Below are 19,024 nucleotides of genomic sequence, written 5' to 3'. Positions count from 1 at the left end.
ATAGTTTATAGGCAATCCAGTATTTATCAGTTGGACAGAGCAAAAATTCTGTTGTTTTCTTTCCATCTTCCTTCTGCTGATCATTTGTTGATTTTTGAAAGCAGCTGGAGTTGTTCCATGTGAATGGAAACAATTATAAGGCTGTACAATCTTCTCTAGAGAGAAATGCATTTCTCTGTAGAAACCATCTTATCAACTACAATCTTTGCTTTTTAAATAATTGATATATCTTCTCATGCAAACTTTTAACCTGATCTTTGCTGTCCTCTCAGATCAAAAGAAATCTCCACTCAGATTATAAAAAAAAACCTCTCCACCTATCAGGATTTTCCAAAAGCCTGTGTATTTCATCCATTGAAATAGAACCTCCATCTATCCAAACTGACTACTATAGCCAGTGAGACATGTATTGATGTTTTAAGGAAATTATAACTGTTTGAGATGAGGGATATGCTAATTACCCTGATCTGATCACTATACATCATATCATTATGTATAAGTATTGTCAATTAAAATTTTTTTTCTTGTTTTTTTATTTTTACTTTTTTTTATGGAATGTTTCATGAATCTCTATGTCATCCTTGTGTAGGGGCCATGATAATCTCTGTATTGTTCTGAGAGTGACAGAAGGCAGCCAAATGCCTAGGCAGAAAGGGGAGGGTCCCCAGTGAAACCCCACCTCCAAGCTGAAGACAGTTTAAAGCCTGAAAGCCAAGCTACAGGTTAAATCCTCAGACTGGATTGAGAACTTGGCTTCCTGTTTGGCATGCTTTCCTCTGATTGATCCCCACCCTTCACCTATTTAACGTATAGCTACCCTTTCCTAATTGGTTTTCTACACTGTCATGCCCATCTTTGAGTGGTGTCTTTGCTTTAACCATTTTTGCATACTCACAAACCCATCAGCATGCACTTCTTATCCTCTGCCTATAAAGACCCCAGACTCAGTTGGTAGAGTCGAAGACAGCCTAACTTCAGGGAAGAGACAATCTAACTTTGGGAACCACGACCTGCCCTTTTCATCCCCTATCCAGCTGTCCTCTCTGCTGAGAGTTGTTTTCATTGCTCAGTAAAATTCTCCACCTTCACCATCCTTCAATAATCCATGTGATCTCATGCTTCTTGGACTCTGGACAAGAGCTTGGGACCCACCGAGTATGGGCACTCAGAAAGGCTGTCATACTGGCCCTTTGCCCTCGCCAGCAGAGGGCAGCCATCCTCCACAATCAGGCAAGTGGCCAAATGAGGTGCTAAGACACAGCTGTTGTTGGACTGTGGATGGTGGAACTAAAAGAGCGCTGTTAACACCTCCTCTGGGGCTTCAGTGTTGAAAGCACCTTCACCTGGGTGCCTGCATTCCCCTTGAGGCAACATGCTTAGTCTGGCCGCGGGTTCCACACGGAGCTTTTTCCTGTGTCAGCACCCAGAGCAGCCGGCCAGATCCCGCACTCACTCGCTTAGTTGCTCCCTTCTGCAAGCGGCTGAGCGTGGTGGGCCGAATAGAGGGGAGTGTCTGCCGTGAGTCTAGGGAAGGGGTCAAGAAAAATACTGCATCAGTTCCAATTTTAGTATACGTGCTGCCGAAGTGAGCAAGAGAAAAAGTTGTTTAAAAAGTTCATGTTAATATAATGATTGGATATTTGTATCTTAGGTTCTCATATTTTCTTTTTTCTTTTTTTCAGATGGAGTTTCACTTTGTTGCCCAGGCTGGAGTGCAGTGGCGTGATCTTGGCTCACTTTGACCTCTGCCTCCCGGGTTCAAGCGATTCTCCTGCCTCAGCCTCCTTAGTAGCTGGGATTACAGGCGCCCGCCACCATGCCCAGCTAATTTTTGTATTTTTAGTGGAGTTAGGGTTTCACCATGTTGGCCAGGCTCGTCTCAAACTCCTGACCTCAGGTTATCTGCCTGCCTTGGCCTCCCAAAGTGCTGGGATTACAGGGATGAGCCACAGCGCCCAGCTAGGTTCTTGTGTTTTCAATTATTATGTGTATCTTAGAAGTTGAAAAGGGAGTACTTTTGTTTAATATTTACTTTATTATTTGATTTTTTATTGTCATTTTTAATTTAAATTCAGGGGGTATATGTGCAGGTTTGTTACAGGGTATATTGTGCGGTGCTGAGGTTTGATCTTTTATTGATTCCATCACCCCGATAGTGAACATAGAACCCAAAAGGAAGTTTTTCAGCCCACCCCCCTCCTCCTTTTGGAGTCTTCATTGTTTATTGTTCCTATCTTTATGTCTGTGTGAACCCAAGATTTAGCTCCCACTTGTAAATAAGAACATGTGCTATTTGGTTTTCTGTTTCTGCATTAGTTCGCTTAGGATAATGGCCTCCAGCTGCATCCATGTTGCTGGAAAGGACATTATTTAATTTTTTTTATGGCTGTATAGTAGTCCATGGTGTATATGTACCACATTTTTTAAATCCAATCCTAGGTTGATTCCATGTCTTTGCTATTGCAAATAGTGCTGCAATGAACATATGAGACCATTTGTCTTTTGGGTAGAATGATTTATCTTCCTTTGGTATATACCCAGTAATGGGATTGCTGAGCGGAAATGGTAGTTCTATTTCTAAGCATTCCCTTTTCTCCACAACCTTGTCAACATCTGTTGTTTTTGGACTTTTTTTTCTCTGTACATAGTGATGACTTTTTAACAATAGCCCTTCTGACTGGTGTAAGATGGTATGTCATTGTGGTTTTAATTTGCATCTCTCTATTATTAGTGATGATGAGCATGTTTTCATGTTTGTTGGCTGCTAGCTGTCTTCTTTTGAGAAGTATCTGTTTATGTCCTTTGCCCACGTTTTAATGGGGTTGTTTGCTTTTTTCTTGTTGATTCATTTAAGTTCTTTATAGATTCTGAATATTAGATCATATTTGGATGCATAGTCTGCAAATATTTTCTCCCATTCCCTAGATTGTCTGTTTGTTCTGTTGATCATTTCTTTTTGCTGTGCAGAAGCTCTTTAGTTTAATTAAGTCCCATTTGTCTATTTTTGATTTTGGTGCATTTGCTTTTGGGGTCCTCATCATAAATTTTTTGCCTAGGTCAGTGTCTAGAAGAATATTTCCTAGATTTTCCTCTAGGATTTTTGTAGTTTGAGGTCTTACATTTAAGTCGTTAATGCATCTTGAGTTAATTTTTGTATATGGTAATAGGTAGGGGTCCAATTTCATTCTTCTGCATATGGTTAACCAGTTTTCCCTACGACATTTATTGAATAAAGTGTACTTTCCTCATTGTTCATTTTTGTTGACTTTGTTGAAGATGAGCTGGTTGTAGGTGCAACTTTATTTCAGGGGTCTCTAAAATGTTTCATTGGTCTATGAGCTTTTGGTTAGTATTCACTTTAAAAGGATCATTTCAGTGGGCTTGACCCACTGAAGATAAATTCATTTTTTTTAATTTTTATTTTTTTTTCAGTGTAGGATCAAAACTACAATTAGAATATAAGTGTTAAGTATTGAAAAGCAATGTAGTTATGTGATTTTCTTTCTAAGAGTTCTGAGATCAAAATATTTATGCAAAACATTTTTGGTGGCTATCATGAGTTTTTAAAGATTAACATAATTTCTCAGAGTAGTTTTGCAGGTAAAATTTAGGTCATTATACAACATATGAGTTATGCTCTAAAATTAATAATTATATTTATCAAGTGACTATTCTGTGTCAATTGTTTTACATACATTACAATGATCTCATTTATTCCTTAGAGAAAAAACAAACATTTAAAAGGTGAGTGCAGTGGCTCATGCCTGTAATCCCAGCACTTTGGGAGGCCAAAGTAGGTGGATTGCTTGAACTCAGGAGCTCGAGACCAGCATGGGCAACATGACGAAACCCCATCACTACCAAAAATACAAAAAATTAGCCAGGTGTGGTGGCATGTGCCTGCGTTCCCAGCTACTCAGGAGGCTGAGGTGGGAGGATTGCCTGAGCCCAGGAAGTGGAGGTTGCAGTGAGCCAAGATTGTGCCACTGCATTCCAGTCTGGGTGACAGAGTGAGACGCCATCTCAAAAAAAAAAAAAAAAAAAAAGATGAGGACCTGAAAGTTTATAATTTTGTTTAGATTTAGTAGGTGGAAGGTGCAGGATTGGAGGCCATGAAAAAATGCTCATCACTGGTCATCATGCCACATTTCAAAGGCTGCAAAATCTCTAACCAGAAGTTTATAAAATCTGTCCTTAAAAACGGTCCAGTCCTCAAAAACTGGATTCTTTCTATTTCTCTAGGGTTAAAATTGCTTTTTTTCTGTGTAGACAAAGGAAGCAGGATGAGGAGGGAGGACCAGATGAGAAGAGAGTTTGGGCACTTAATTGTTACCACTTTGATCAACATTGAATTCTCTGAATCCTCAGTTGCTCATCTGTAGAGTGTGTATTTAATGGTATGTAGGCTCACAGGATCTGCGGGAAGGCCTAAATGAGGTAACACACATGGAACCCTTAGCAGACTCCCTGGCATGTAGTAAGTACTCAATAAATGGCAGTTATTACTATTCTTCAGGGTCTGGGGCTCCTCCTTGAAATAATTTCTAATAATAGCAATAATAATCATGGTTAATATTTATTGAGCACTGACTGTGTACCAGAGGCTCTTCCAAACACTTTCTTTTTTTTAAACTAGAAATCAACTTTATTATTCATTTATTTATTTTTTATTATTATACTTTAAGTTCTAGGGTACATATGCACAACGTGCAGGTTTGTTACATATGTATACATGTGCCATGTTGGTTTGCTGCACCCATCAACTCGTCATTTACATTAGGTATTTCTCCTAATGCTATCCCTACCCTTGCCCCCCACCCCATGACAGGCCCCTGTGTGTGATGTTCCCCGCCCTGTGTCCAAGAGTTCTCATTGTTCAATTCCCACCTCTGAGTGAGAACATGTGGTGTTTGGTTTTCCATCCTTGTGATAGTTTGTTCAGAATGGTGGTTTCCAGCTTCATCCATGTCCCTACAAAGGACATGAACTCAACCTTTTTTTATGGCTGCAGTGTATTCCATGGTGTATATGTGCCACATTTTCTTTATCTAGTCTATCATTGATGAACATTTGGGTTGATTCCAAGTTTTTGCTATTGTGAATAGTGCCACAATAAACATACGTGTGCATGTGTCTTTATAGGATTTTATTTCTCCTTCACTTATGAAGCTTAGTTTGGCTGGACATGAAATTCTGGGTTGAAATTCTTTTCTTTAAGAATGTTGGATATTGGCCCCCACTCTCTTCTGGCTTGTAGAGTTTCTGCTGAGAGATCCGCTGTTGGTCTGATGAGCTTCCCTTTGTGGGTAACCCAACCTTTCTCTCTGGCTGCCCTTAACATTTTTTCCTTCATTTCAACCTTGGTGAATCTGACAATTATATGTCTTGGGGTTGCTCTTCTTGGGGAGTATCTTTGTGGCATTCTCTGTATTTCCTGAATTTGAATGTTGGCCTGCCTTGCTAGGTTGGGGAAGTTCTGGATAATATCCTGAAGAGTGTTTTCCAACTTGGTTCCATTCTCCCCGTCACTTTCAGGTATACCAATCAAATGTAGATTTGGTCTTTTCATGTAGTCCCATATTTCTTGGAGGCTTTGTTCATTTCTTTTTACTCTTTTTTCTCTAAACTTGTCTCCTCCTTTTATTTCATTCATTTGATCTTCAATCACTGATACCCTTGCTTCCACTTGATCAAATTGGCTATTGAATTTTGTGCATGTGTCACATAATTCTCGTGCCATGGTTTTCAGCTCCATCAGGTCATTTAAGGTCTTCTCTACACTGTTTATTCTAGTTAGCCATTCGTCTAATCTTTTTTCTAGGTTTTTAGCTTCCTTGCGATGGGTTCAAACATCCTCCTTTAGCTCGGAGAAGTTTGTTATTACCGACTTTCTGAAGCCTACTTCTGTGAACCCATCAAAGTCATTCTCCATCCAGCTTTGTTCCATTGCTGGCAAGGAGATGAAATCCTTTGGAGAAGAAGAGGTGCTCTGGTTTTTAGAATTTTCAACTTTTCTGCTCTGGTTTCTCCCCATCTTTGTGGTTTTACTTATCTTTGGTCTTTGATGTGGTGACCTACAGGTGGGGTTTTGGTATGGATGTCCTTTTTGTTGTTGTTGATTCTATTCCTTTCTGTTTGTTAGTTTTCCTTCTAAGAGTCAGGTCCCTCAGCTGCAGGTCTGTTGGAGTTTGCTGGAGGTCCATTCCAGACCCCTGTTTGCCTGGGTATCACCAGCAGATGCTGCAGAACAGCAAATATTGCAGAACAGCATATAATGCTGCCTGATCCTTCCTCTGGAAGCTTTGTCTCAGAGGGGCACCTGCCTGTATGAGGTGTCAGTCGGCCCCTACTGGGAGGTGTCTCCCAGTTAGGCTACATGGGGGTCAGGGACCCACTTGAGGAGGCAGTCTGTCTGTTCCCGGAGCTCAAACGCCATGCTGGGAGAACCACTGCTCTCTTCAGAGCTGTCAGACAGGGAGGTTTAAGTCTGCTGAAGTTTCTGCTGCCTTTTGTTCAGCTATGCCCTGCCCCGAGAGGAGGGGTCTACAGAGGCAGCAGGCCTTGCAGAGCTGTGGTGGGCTCTACCCAGTTTGAGCTTCACCAGCCACTTCGTTTACCTACTCAAGCCTCAGCAATGGCAGACACCCCTCCCCTTGCCAGGCTGCTGTCTCGCAGGTTGATCTCAGACTGCTGCACTAGCAGTGAGCAACGCTCTGTGGACGTGAGACCTCCTGAGCCACGTGCGGGATGTAATCTCCTGGTGTGCCATTTGCTAAGACTGTTGGAAAAGCACAGTATTTGGGCGGGAGTGTCCTGATTTTCCAGGTGCAGTCTGTCACGGCTTCCCTTGGCTAGGAAAGGGCAATCCCCCAACCCCTTGCCCTTCCTGGGTGAGGTGATGCCCTGCCCTGCTTCAGCTCACCCTCCATGGGCTGCACCCACTGTCCGACCAGTCCCATTGAGATGAAACAGGTACTGCAGTTGGAAATGCAGAAATCACCATCTTCTGCATTGATCACGCTGGGAGCTGCAGACTGGAGCTCTTCCTATTAGGCCATCTCCAATTGTTTCGAAATGGAAGCATATGGTTGGGCTGGTTGTTGAGTCTCAAATAAATAGCTTCTTTGAGCCCACTTTCTAAAAAATTTTATGTATTTTTTGAGACAGAGTCTTGCTCTGTCACCCAGGCTGGAGTGCAGTGATGCAATCTTGACTCGCTGCCACCTTGCTTAGTTCCTTAGCTAAGGAGCTAAGACTCACTCCTTAGCCTGTTGAGTAACTGGGACCACAGGTGTGTACCACCTCATCCAGCTAATTTTTGTATTTTTAGTAGAGATGGAGTTTTGCCATGTTGGCCAGGCTGGTCTCAAACTCCTGGCCTCATGTGATCTGCCTGCCTCGGCTTCCCAAAGTGCTGCAATTACAGGCGTGAGCCACCATGCCTGGTCTCTTCCAAACACTTTAAATGCATGTGTTTGCTTAATCCTTAAAACAACCCAAGTGGTAGTTTGTGTTTATCATCTCTCTTTTGTAAGTGACAAGATTGATATCCTGGATATGCTTACCCAAGAGCATCCCTTTACTAAGTAGAAAAGATGAGATTCAAGCTCAGCAAGTTTGGCTTCGAAACACATGCTTTTACCCTTTCCATTGTCCCAACGCTGTTTTAACCTTCTCTGGAACATTTTTGTCCTTTTTTAAAAAGTTTTCTTTTCTGTGAACTCTGCAGAGAAGTATTTTGTCCTTTTTTGGCATCCATTCAACACCAAGCCCATTGCTGGACTCAATATTGACTGCAGAGAACACCTGATCATTTAATGATTATTTAATGTGATAATTGGTTGGTTGATTAATAATTTCCAATATAGTGAGTGATCAACAAACACTTGATAAGCAGTTATGAGATGCTAGCCATTTGGCCCAGCATTGTAGCAACAAAGATAAGATTAAGAGGCAATTACAGTACCTTGTGATGAGCCCATAGACAGACATATTCTGAGGGCAATATAAGTACTTAACTATGCCTCTGGAAGGAGACTGCTAGGGACTAGTAACCAAAGTTAGTCTCTGTTTATACTTGCCCTTTCTCTGATGGTTGAACAGATGCAGAACATGCAAGGTAATGGTAATCAGGAAATAAGCAGCTACTATGAAAGCCAGGCAGGTAGAAAGCATTCTGCATGGGTGAGCCGGAACATAGTATAGGGATCCCCAGGAAGTGTTGAGGACATGGCAGGCCTGACAGGCCAACCTGAGGTACAAAGATTCAAAAAAGATTTTAATTTAAGCCACCTGAGGCAGTCTTATAATTTGTTTTTTTTTTCTTTATCCAACAAGTACTTATTAAATATCTACCATATTCCAGCCCCAGCCAAACATTGTGCTAGGGATACAATAATAAGCAAAAAATAAACATGACTCCATCTCCAATGGATTTTAGTCTAGCCAAAAAGACAGATATTAATCAAATAATTATGTAACAGTGAATGCCAAGTCTCAATAACAATTTGAAACTAAGAATGGTTTCTTTACTCATTCAGTATGCAAAAGATGTGAGTTCATGTATTGCTAATATTAATGCACCAGGCTCCATCCAAGGTGCCCAGTGTACAAAGACGTAGAAGATGAATTGTTATGTTAAGGCAGTTCTTCCCTATCTTTTTCAAATCATGGTATGCTTAGCAGATGTGTTTTTGCACAATGGGATAAATGGATGAATTTGGTTGTGGTCAGAGGCATCTGATTCACTGTCTGGCTACCCCAGGAGTTGAGAATAAATGAGAGAAATCAATATCCTTCCATGCCTACATTCAATTGCAGCTCATTAGTTAAGGGTCTCTTAATGTGTTCCATCATCTAGTGGGAGGAGGAAGATATACAGACGAATCACTATAGAGTAAGTAAATGCTATAGCAGATATACAAAAAAAATACTGTGAGGACACAAAGGAGGGAGAAATGATTCCTAACTTGGAGATGTCAAGAAAGTCTTCAGAGAAGAAGGAACATTGAAGCTGGATTCTGACAGTTTTTGTCAGTCACAGAGGATCAAAAGGCATTCCAGGGCAAGAGACCCACATGCACAAAGATGTGGAGTTATAAAAGCCATTACATGTTCAAGCAGCTGCTATGCTCTGTAAATGCAGTATCTGAGGAATGGAATGTGATAGGAAGAGAATGGTAACAAGATATAGATAGAATCCATATTTTGAAGCTCCTTTTATACATATGTTTTTAAATGGCTTCATCTTCTCTTTCCTAATGTCTCTTTCATTTATTCATTCATTTCTTTTCTTCAGACAAATATTTATTGAGTGATTGTTATGTGCTAAACACTATTCTTGGAGCTAGCATTAGAATAAATACCTTGAAAAACATTAGTGCACTACTCTGTTATATTATCCAGCAAGAAATAAGGTGAGTCTCAAAGGGTGTATTACTGGTCCAAGATCACATGGACCACTGGTTGGAAGTCATTGTTCTGAAGCTCAGGTTTTTTGACTTCCAGTGCTTTATTGACTCGTGTCGGCTGCAGAAATGTGCCGCTCAAATTTCCTTTAAGAGAAGCTGCTGTGAGGAGCGTAGTTGATGACAGCGCCTGGATGCCACCTTTTTAAATCCACTATGGTGTCCATGAAAAAACCACGCCTCCCACATATACACCATGGAATACTATGCAGCCATACAAAAGGATGAGTTCATGTCCTTTGTAGGGACATGGATGAAGCTGGAAACCATCATTCTCAGCAAACTATTGCAGGGACGAAAAACCAAACACTGCATGTTCTCATTCAAAGGTGGGAATTGAACAATGAGAACACTTGGACACAGGAAGGGGAACATCACACACTGGGGCCTGTTGTGGGATGGGGGGAGGGGGGAGGGACAGCATTAGGAGATATACCTAATGCTAAATGACAAGTTAATGGGTGCAGGAAATCAACGTGGCACGTGGATACATATGTAACAAACCTGCACGTTGTGCACATGTACCCTAGAACTTAAAGTATAATAAAAAAAAAAAAAAAACACACTTCCTTCCCCTGCTTTGCCCCCCCAAGACAATGACTGAGCATTGGTGAAGATAATAGTACTGGCTTATTCTAGGAATGGGGAAATAGAGTCAACATTAGTAACTCTGTTCATATAATTCACCTATGAGAAGAACAAATAAGAGAAATAATATAATCACCCAATCAAGCACTGAAAAAAACTCAATCAATTGAAGACTTTATGGACACATTTTAAACTAATAGTCACTTTTTAAAAGCCAGCATTATGTTTAATTAAAACACACTGGGAGTGCATTAAATATGATGCTAGCTTTTAGATGGTGACTATTAGCTTAAAATGTGTCTATGTTGTTCCATTAATGTCAAGAAAAAGCCAGAGTGTCTACTATCACTACTATTTTATTAACATAGTCCTGACTATACTTGCCAATGTAATTAGAAAAAAGAAGAAATGAATTATATATATATTTGAAAAAAGAAAGTAAAATTTTTTTGCAAATGTTATATTTGCTTACATGGAATACACAAAAGAATAAACTAAAAAATTGTAGTTAACAGTAGGGGAATTCATAACTACTTGAGTACAATAATAAACAGTAATCAACAGCTTTCATAGGTACAGACAATAACCGATTAGAAGAGATAATGAAAAAAATCATCACATTTACAATAGCAAAAAAAATTAATTTCTAGAAATAAATATAATAAAAAGTGTACAAAATCTATATAAACGAATGGAAAACATACATTTAAATACAAAGATTCAATATTATAAAGATGCCAGTTCTTCCTAATTTAAGTAATAAGCTTAATTCTCTTACTGTAACAATAAATACAGTAAGAGTATTTATTGTTTGTCTATGCATTTGTTTTTGGAACTGAAGGTGTTGATTCATACAGAAAATTTTAAAACGGCAAGAAAATTCTTTTTTTTTTTTTTTTTGAGACGGAGTCTCGCTCTGTCACCCAAGCTGGAGTGCAGTGGCGCAATCTCGGCTCACTGCAAGCTCCGCCTCCCGGGTTCACACCATTCTCCTGCCTCAGCCTCTCCGAGTAGCTGGGACTACAGGCGCCTGCCACCATGCCCGGCTAATTTTTTTTTTTTTTTGTATTTTTAGTAGAGACGGGGTTTCACCGTGGTCTCGATCTCCTGACCTCGTGATCCGCCCGCCTCGGCCTCCCAAAGTGCTGGGATTACAAGCGTGAGCCACTGCGCCCGGCCGAAAATTCTTGAAAAAGAAAAATAGCAAGTTAATTACCCACCCAAATGTTAAAATATAGCACTACTGTAATTACATTAATATAATAACAATTACACTAATTACTGCATGAATTCATAGGCAGATAAATGGAATAAACAAGAAAGTCTGTAAGTAGATCCAAATATATATCAGATGTTAATATATGGCAAGAATGGGATAGAAAGTCGGGGGTAAGCGATGTAATGGCAATTACTCTTGCACCAAACTAATAATAAATGGTATTGGGACAACTGGATAGCTATCTTGAAAATAAAATTAATTTTGGATCCTTACCTCATTACTTACAACAAAATTCCAGATTTTTCCAAGATTTACAAAGAAAACTTAAAATACAAGTATACTAGGAAAATACTATATATGTATACACAGGTGTGTGTATGTGTGTGTTCCTGTGTGTGTGTATGTGTGTGTTCCTGTGTGTGTGTGTTGGGAATACTTTTCTAAGGTTAATCCAAAACTAAGAAATCATAAATGAAAAAGTTGATTAATTTGGCCACATATAATTACAATAAAATTGTCATGGTATTAAAATACCTTAAGCAAAGACAAATTACACATGACAAACCAGGAAAACATATTTGTTTGCACATCATGACAGAACAAAGGGTATATTCCTCAGCATATACAAATAAATATGTAAGAAAAAGACCAATAATCCAATAAAAAATGAACACAGTATAAAATAGTTTGCATTAAGGTAAATATAGATGGGTCTGAACATAAGCAAAGGTATTTACTTTATACATAATAAAAATTAAAACTATGCTGAGATGCCATTTTTCCATGTCAATTTGGCAAAGAAAAAAGAATTCTGATGGCATATTGTATTGAAAAAGTGTAAGGAAATAGCATCTTATACACTGCCTTTGGGGATACAATTTGGTGTAAACTCTGTAAGAGGCTATCTAACAATATCTATCATAATTACAAATGCACATATCCATTGATCTTGCAATTCTACTGCAGGAGTTTACCTACTTATATACTCACCACACCTTAAATGACAAACTTAAAAGTATATTCATCATAGCATTGCTTGGAGCAGCAAAAAGATTGAAGGCAGCAGAAATATTAATATTAGAGAACTGGTTAAATAAAAAAATAAAAAATAAATTATGTACAGGCATGGCATGAGAAACTATGCAACCTTCATAAAGAATAAAGCTGCTTTATATGTATTGATTTGGGACAATATTCAATATGCAATGTTAAAAGAGTAAAAAATATTGTATATAATACTCTTTTTTTTGTTTTACACACACACAATTTCATATGCATAGAATATCTATAAACTGGTAAAGGTGGTTACTTTAGGGAAGGAAACTAGGAAACTAAAGACAGGAGAGATTAAAAAAACTAAATTTTGAATCTATAGATTTTTATTTTTATTTATCACTGTGATATATTACATATATACAATTCTCACTACAACACTAAGCATGCCATTCAGTTCAGCTCATATTTTCTTTGTAAAAAGACTTTCTCAATGAAGGAAGCAGTATGTTCATTCACATCTGGCACAGCTCCTTATCCTGTCACAGATTGGTAACAGTTTGCTGACTGGCTGCTTTCAGTAGTGGTAGTGAGGCTGTTTCTGAAGCAGGGAATATATGGCTATACTTATGGGACTCTGGTGACTTGACCTGTGTTTGTGATGCTGGGGTGAAAAACTAGAGTAATAGGAGTGTGAGAGTAGGAATTGTGGTGGGTGGTGGGCACAGCTGGTAGACTTTGCAGAAAGGTAAAACTTGCTAGCAACTTTTAACCTTTTTACTTAGCTTGGATGAAGAAAGGCATTCTGCCTGTCACTTTGTATTCTGGAGAAGTATAAAATCGTAACAGAAAGTTAACCAGAGCTTAGAGTTCTCTCTGAGGAAGCAAAATGGCTAAGAAAACACAGCAGTAATTTAATGTTTATAAAGACTGGACTGAAATAACTACAGTATATCAAAAGCAAATAACTGCTGAGGAAATTGGCATATTTTAATTTGGTTCAGACTATATTTTACATGTTCTGGGTGTACTGTGATGTATGAGTTTGTATGTAGAGCTTAAATGTATAATTAATACGGCTTTGAAGCTAGTTCTATCCACATGATTAAAATTTATCATGGTATTAGCTTTCAGACAGAGACTTTTTCACAAGTTATAGTCAATGCTATAAGTTAGATCTTTTCTGATGAGCTCTGAACAAAAGACTATAATTTATCTCAATGGTATTTTATTATAGGCATTTTAATTGCTGTGGCAGGTGAAAAGCACCATTCAATATTTTGACCAAACTTTTTTTAATGAAATTATTTGCCTCCAGTACCATTGGTTTAAAGAATATTCTGTTTTATTGAAGATGAACTAAAAGTCTTTATTTATACATGTGACTCAACCTCACCTTGAATACTAGGCAAATCTACTTAGTGGGGAGTTTATTCCATAAAGAAGACCAGGAATCCTTTAACATTTGTAAAGGGGTTGACAGGTTGGTCCTTGCAAGTGTAAATCAAAAAGGAGAAATTCCAAATTTCTTTTTCAGTGGTCTATAAGTGAAGAACTGGGAATTGATTGCTGCCAAATAAATTATGGGTGTGGCACATTTCTTGCTTTCCAATTCTTTTTTTCTGATCATATAAGTAATATATGCTTTAAAAAATCAAGTTATAGAAATGTGCAATTTCAAAAAAAAACTTTAACAATCATTTCTCTAAGAGATAACTACTATTAACAATTTGGCATACATTCTTCCAGAAATTTTCTACACAAAATACTTTTTTTCCCTCTTAAGACTGTGGGTCTGATGCCAACAATGTCTGAATTTTTCCTCCTCTGCCTGCTGTATTTTATCACATTTGCCCACCCCCCACAGTTTCAATTACTTTGTTGGAATGATATATTATGCAAATGTATCCAAAAGTCCCAGTTCCTGGGCCTAAGGACAGATTTCATGCCAGTGCATCTGTGCGTAAGAGCGGATTTTAGATTTGTGCCTGTGCCCAAGTAAGGACTGGGTGCCAGCTTGTCAAAGCTTAGCTGAGTACAGACCACCATGCCATGAGTTAGGCTGCTTCTGGTGGTTCCATTTCCTCCAACCCAGACGGAAGTATCTGGTTGCGTACAGTGCTGGAGGGCGGTGTCTTTATTACACTTCCCCACATTTGGTTCAGTGGATTAAGCAAGGTTTCTTACTTCAATTTCACCCTTGTCAAAATGATTACCAAGCTTATTCCATCTTGGGTTGTATGTTTCCCAGCTTCTAATGGATGCTTTTTATGGTTTAGTATTTGACCACTAATTCAGTAGACACTAGTGAGAGGCTTTAAAAAATGTCTTAGAAAACAATCTTTATTCAATGTGATAGGTCATTTGGAGTAAATACCGATGTATAGAGGGACTGAAATTAACAGTCTAAGTGCCTAGCTGCATTTAGTGTGTGATTGAGTTTTGACACATCAAATAGATTTACTAAAGCCTAATAAAAAATTCCACGGATATTAGAATATTAATTCTGAGAAACCCTGGGTTAGAATGCATCGGAAGCTGTTAAATCTTATTGAATTTTGTCAACATGCAAACTCTTCTTAATATACCATATTCAGAGTAGAAAAACAATGTGTGCATTGTCAAAGAGGCCAAATCTATCCTTCTAAATTATCTTTCAAAGCCGTCTAATATTTCTTCTTCAGAAAGGATTGAGACAGGAAGTTTAAAAAGCCAGCTTTCAGCCAGGTGTGGTGGCTCATGCCTGTAATCCCAGCACTTTGGGAAGCTGAAGCAGGTGGATCACTTGAGGCCATGAATTCAAGACCAGCCTGGCCAGCATGGTGAAACCTCATCTCTACTACAAATACAAAAAATTAGCTGGGAGTGGTGGGGCATGCCTGTAATCCCAGCTACTGGGGAGGCTGAGGCAGGAGAATTGCCTGAACCCGGGAGGTGGAGGTTGCACTGAGCCAAGATTGTGCCACTGCACTCCAGCCTGGGCGACAGAGCAAGACTCCGTCTCAAAAAGAAAAAAGCCAGCTTTTCCTATTTTCACGTTGGAAACATCTCGGGTGTCACAGGCAATGTGAAATTTGGTGTATATCTATATGCATACATATAGAAAACTTACATAGATATACTACTATTTATGAGAGACTTATTTTGAAACAGACACTTTACTAAGTGTTCATGTGGATTATATTGTAAACTATAAGCACCTCTTAAGCTTATCAGTATTCACAAAGTAATGGTGAAGCTCATATAACATCCCCATTTTCAAAAAGAAATAAGCAAAAGAATATCTCTGTTTTTTTCAAACAGAATAGAGACAGGAAGATGACATAACATGTTGTGATGAATTTCTGAAAAATCTCTGTATCGCTTCCAAGACTAAACTTGCTATGAAGCTTCCAGAAGCAGAGTCTAGATTTGTATCTGAACCTCCTACCTGTCATTGAAATATTTACCTGATGACACTTTCAGGGGTCTTGAAATTTAGAGCTGGAAAGAACTTAAAAATTATTGTCCTTCTTATTTTACTAATGAGGAAATAGAAGATGCGAGTCACTTGCTCATTTATTTATTCTTTCTATTGCCAGTCACTAAAAACAGGCTACGGGCTTGATTCTTTATTGTGTCTTGTGATTAAAAGCAAATAAGTTGACTTAGTCTAGTACTCAGAATTTTAGAGCTGTTTATTTTAGTGGGATGGAAGAAGCACTGGATCTATTGTCATAGGATTAATGTGAACCCTGACTCCACTTATGAGTAGAATCCATTAATTCACCATTAATTTTTTGAGCCCCTACTATGCATCAGGCATAAAGACACAGTAAATAAGGCCTCTGATCTTATCCAGTTTGCAGTCCAGTGGGAGAGACATTTGAAAAGGAAGCAAGCAAAAGAAATGAACATTCACAATGAAATGAAAATTACAAACTGTGATAACAAACAGGGCTAGGTGAGAGAAGTTTAGAGGGTGGGTTCCAGTGAGAAGGTTTCTCTGAGAAGATGTCACTGAAGAATGCAGAGACAAAATGATAAGAACGGGCAAGACAGGACTTGAATAGGAACTGGTGTCCAGGGTGTGACTGTGAAAAGTACAGTGACCAGGGCAGGCAGAGCAAAAGGTTATGGCAAGGAGGTGAAATTATACATATATATTATACATAATATAAAATTATATGTTACATAAAATTATATGTTTTATATATTTATATTTGAAACAGAGTCTCTCTCTGTCACCCAGACTGGAGTGCAGTGACTTCATGATCTTGACTCACTGCAACCCAGGTTCAAGCGATTCTCCTTCCTTGGCCTCCCAAGCAGCTGAGATTACAGGTGCCTGCCACCATGCCCAGCTAATTTTTGTATTTTTAGTGGAGATGGGGGTTTCACCATGTTGGCCAGGCTGGTCTCTAACTCCTGGCCTCAAATGTGCACCTTGATCTCCCAAAGTGCTGGGACTACAGGCATGAGCCACCATGCCCTGCTTGAAATTATATTTGAAAAGCAGTGAGAAACCATTAAGGGGTGCTTAGCAATGGAAGCAACATTGTGAATTTTTAAAAAGACTTCTAAAGTGACATTATGAATTTTAATTTTTTTTTTTTTAATGGAGTCTGGCTCTGTCACCCAGGCTAGAGTGCAGTGGTGCAATCTCAGCTCACTGCAACCTCTGCCTCCTGGGTTCAAGCAATTCTCCTGCCTCAGCCTCCCGAGTAGCTGGGATTACAGGTGCCCGCCACCACACCCATCTAATTTTTGTATTTTTAGTAAAGATGGGGTTTTGCCAAGTTGGCCAGGCTGGTCTCAAACTCCTGACCTCAGGTGATCCACCTGCCTCAACCTCTCAAAGTGCTGGGATTACAGGTGTGAGCCACTGGAATTTTTAAAATTTTTACGTTGATTAGAGAACGTATTAGAAGGGAGCAAGTGTAAAAGTGGAACGTGCAGTAAGCAGGTTCTTTGCAGTAGTCCAGGTGAGAGAGTACAAGTGGGTAACTGTGGCAGTGGTAAAGAGCAGCCTGTGGACTGAGCTATTTTGGGGAACCATATACCAAGGCTTGCTCATGGATTGAATGTGGGAAATTGGAGAGGTTATCATGAATGACAACCAGGTATCTGGCTTTAAAACTGAATGGATGAGAGTGCCGATGTATTTACTGATAGGTTGAAAACTGAGGGAGGATGGAGGCTGATTAGCCTCTTTAGAAGTCTTATGCATTAAAAATATTGCATTGCCTCCTTTCTTTAAACATAAGATGAAATGAAAACAGTACTAAATTATAACGTAAACATAAAGATGTCTAATCAAGTCCTAACCCTTATGACTACTTACATGGTGTTATTTTAAAATATTAAATATTGTTATTTCCTTAAAAATTATTAGGGGAGGAGTTTCCCCTATTTTGTTGTGCTTTATGCCCAAGTTTGCCCTTCTCATTCAATTTTCCCAAGTCCTGGGACAAGTCAGTAGTTGTATTTTGGTATGTTGTGTTTAAGATGCATGTAAAACTGCTAAGAAATGTCAAGGTGGCAGTTGAATATACGACCGTAGGGGCACAGAAGGTGGAATGGATATATTAAGTAGGGAAATGTGAACAAATAGATGGTTTTAAAAGCTACATAAATAGATGTGATCATCCAAAGAAAATGGGTGAAGAGCCAGGTAGAATCTAACATTTCTAACATTCAGATGAAGAAGAGAAAAAGGAGAGTGAAATGGAGTGGCCAGACTAGGAGAAGATGATGTCAGGGAAGCTAAGGGGAGAATAATTCGAGAATAGGATAGTGTACAGCTGTGCCAGTGCTTCCGTGTGGTCAATTCAGATGATGTCAGAAAACTGGATGTCATTATTGACCTTAGGATGACGGAGTTTCAGGTTATGGTTGAGATTGAAGTTGATTGAGGGTTAATGGGAGATGAAGAAATTGAAATGATGTATATAGAAATATTTTGAAAACTGGTTGTAAAGGAGAAAAGAGAATTGGGTTAATAAGTGGAAGGGATTGTTGGGTCAGAGGGTGTTTTATTTGATTTTATTTTTAAGGGTGAATGGTAATGGTGTATATTTGCATAAGAGGAAAGACCCAATAGGAAAGAAGGTTTGGTTGATGCAGAAGAGAAAAGGCCTAACTTTAGGAGTAAAGTTCTTGAAAGGGTGAGAAGGAATGTGATTCACAGCAGAAAGGTCAAAGAAGATGAAGAAATTCCTGCCTGATGCTTAAGTATAGGGAGAACATGTATCTTTAAAACATTCATCTTTGTACTCATCTGAGCCAACCTCCTTGTATGAAAACTTTTTCTTAATCAGAACATACAGATTGCCTTGAGAAATCATAATTTTATAGTATGAATAAAATACTGGTAAGTAGTAAAGTATTCAAAGGGAAGACCTGAAGGAAAAGGATACAAAATTTATGCCAGAAAGATGCACCTGGAAAGTTGATGATGTGCCTGATCTACCCCATCTTCCTGGGGGAAGCCACGAAAGCACTGAAGCCTGAGAGGAGGTCTGAGGGTAAGAGACCAAAGAGAAGACCTCAGAGAATCACACAGAAGAGGGGCAGGTTAGCATTAGGAGACTGCTGAACACCCTCTAGTAGCCAGCATCAAAGAGTTTTGTGGAAGCTTAGACAATACCTGCTTATAACAATAGCTCACATTTATTGAACACTTGCAGACATTTGTTTACATGCTCTACACATAATAATCATTCAGGTTGTTTAATTCCAAAAACCATTTGCAATAGAAAGTTATTTCGCCATTATT

The 19,024-nt window shown here is 38.9% G+C and overlaps 1 pseudogene; it reads right to left on the bottom strand.

Annotated features, from left to right (window-relative positions):
* Nucleotides 1-544: 544 nt before the first annotated feature.
* On the bottom strand, nucleotides 545-643 carry LOC129471737 (uncharacterized; annotated as a pseudogene).
* Between the last annotated feature and the right edge of the window lie 18,381 nt (nucleotides 644-19,024).

The sequence above is a fragment of the Symphalangus syndactylus genome, chromosome 21 (assembly GCF_028878055.3).
Source record: "Symphalangus syndactylus isolate Jambi chromosome 21, NHGRI_mSymSyn1-v2.1_pri, whole genome shotgun sequence".
Taxonomy (NCBI): domain Eukaryota; kingdom Metazoa; phylum Chordata; class Mammalia; order Primates; family Hylobatidae; genus Symphalangus; species Symphalangus syndactylus.
Note: the sequence above shows the minus strand (reverse complement) of the source record. Positions and strands in the feature narration are given on the sequence as shown.